Source organism: Balaenoptera musculus, chromosome 6 (assembly GCF_009873245.2).
Source record: "Balaenoptera musculus isolate JJ_BM4_2016_0621 chromosome 6, mBalMus1.pri.v3, whole genome shotgun sequence".
NCBI lineage: Eukaryota > Metazoa > Chordata > Mammalia > Artiodactyla > Balaenopteridae > Balaenoptera > Balaenoptera musculus.
In genome coordinates this window covers 21,488,926-21,491,419 of record NC_045790.1, presented here as the reverse complement: position 1 = coordinate 21,491,419, position 2,494 = coordinate 21,488,926, and positions in this window count along the sequence as shown.

Genomic DNA, 2,494 nt, shown 5'->3' with positions numbered 1-2,494 from the left:
CATTTCCCCCTGCTTTTACCATTCCCTCTGTATAACTTTCAGTATATATGGGAAATTTTATAGCACTAAAGACCTCTATTAGAAAAGAAGAAAGTTCACAGATTAACAATCCGAGCTTTCACTTCAAGAAACCATAAAAAGGACAAAATAAACCCAAAGCAAGCAGAAAGAGGTAAATAATAAAGATGAGAGTAGAAATCAATAAAATTGTAAATAGAAAGATAATGGATAAAATCCACTCAAAAGCTAATTTTGTGAAACTGTCAATGAGAGGTCTTTAGTGCTATAAATTTTCCTGTATATACTGCTTTAGTTGCATTACAAAGATTTTTAACGTTGCAATTTTATTTTCATTCAGTTCAATGTATTTTCCAATTTCCTTTGAGACTTTCTCTTTGAACCACGGATTATGTAAAAGCTATATAATTTTAATTTCCAAAGTTCAGAGATTTTCCTATTATCTTTCTGCTATTTAATTCTAGTTTACTTCCATTATGGTCAGAGAGCATAAATGTGTTAAATTTTGTTTTATAGGCCAGAATACAGTCTATTTAAATAAATGTTCTGCATGTGCTTGAAAAGAATGTATATTCTGCTAATGTTAAGTGAAGTGTTTTATAACTGTTAATTAGATTCCATTGGTTGATGGTGTTATTCAGTTCTTATATGGCCTTGCTGATTTTCCGTCTAGGTATTGTATGTATTATTGAGAGACAGGTGTTGAAGACCACAGTCATAATTGTGTATTTGTCTATATTTTCAGGTCTGTCAGTTTTTACTTTATGCATTTTGAAGCTCTGTTGTTTGGTGCACACATATTTCGGATTGTTCTACCTTGTTGGTAAACCAATCATTCTGTCATTATGTAATGTCCCTCTTTATCCTCAGTAGTTTTTTTTGCTCCAAAGGCTACTTGGTCTGACATTAATATAGATACTCTTGGTTTCTTTTTATTAGTATTTTCTTGGTATATATTTCTCATCCTTTTACCTTTAACATATTATACAATTATATTTGAAGTGATTTCCCTGCAGATAGCATAGAGTTAACTCAAGTTAAAAAAATCCATTCTGATAACCTCTACCTTCTAATTGGGATGTTTACAATTTACATTTAATGTAATTATTGCTATGCTAAGATTTAGGCTATCTTATTATTTGTTTTCTGTTTGCTCTGTCTGTTTTTCATTGTGCTGTTTACCATTTTCTGACTTTCTGTGGATGGCCGGAGCATTTTTTTAGTATTTCATTATAATTCAGCAATGGTTTTTGGCTATTTATCTTTATTTAGTGTGTGTGTGTATACACTCCAGAGATTAAAAATCTATCTTGATATATTACAGTTTTCTAGTATCAATATTTAACTACTTTCAATGGAATGTAGAAACTTCCATTCCCTTCTGATGATATAATTTTCTTAAATATTGCCTTTCACACATGGGCTACTCAGGGGTATGCCCAGGACTTTACACCCAGATTAAAAGATTGCTTTCCTTAACTCCCCCCTCACCCACTGACTCTACCACAACTTTACTGTTGTTCATCACAAGACAGGGTTATTTGACCATAACCCACTTAACAGTCTCTGTGGCCACTGTGCCTGGTGGGAGAGGCTGAGGGCAACCACCTCTGCTTGTGTTCCCTTAGTATAGTGAGAAGATTGTCAGCATGGTTCCTCTCCACTGTCTCTGTGGCTGATGTATCAGATGTGTATGGGAGATGCACCATCTCTTTGCTGATGTTCACTTAGTGTCAGGTAGGAACAGTCACTAGAGCCCCCCTCCCACCATTTCTACCTGAGGGGGAGGGATGCTATCATTGCTTGTGTTAGTGCAGGGGCAGGGATGGTTGACAACACTCCACCCTAGAGTCTCCACAAGCTCAGGGCAGGTGGGGAAGCGTTTGACTTCCTTCATGGTGTTTGCCTTGAGTAGAGGAGGTATAGTCTACGTGGTTGCATCCTGCAGGGCTGTCCTATTCCCAGCCTTTAGCTGGAGATAGTAGATTTTCCTTGGGGCTTATTTATTTCCTTAAAATTTTTTTTGGTCTGTGCCCATTCGTGATTCTGGGTTGCAGAATCAACCCAGGTTTGTATAGCACCTGGATCAATATATATAGAAAGTAAAAAACTCCCTAGGAACTCATCATCAGGTTGTCCTTGGAGTCCTGGGGTTTATAGCCAGTCTCTTCTACTTTCAGTCTCCTGACAGTTGTTTTATGCATCTTATCCAGAGTTTTTAGTTTTAATTAGCAGGAGGAATAGGGTGGAATGTGCTTACTCCATTTTTTCTGGAACCAGAAACTCCTCCCTTTTACTTTTGTTGATAAAATCTTAACACACTTTTGATGACCACCTTAAACCCAAGGATATACTGGTTTTTATTAATGTTCTCACTCTTGAACTCTTAAAGTCCTTTACTATGTGTCATGCAATGCAACACATAATTATACACCACATGCTGATTCATTCATGTTTCATGGTCTTATCTCCATGT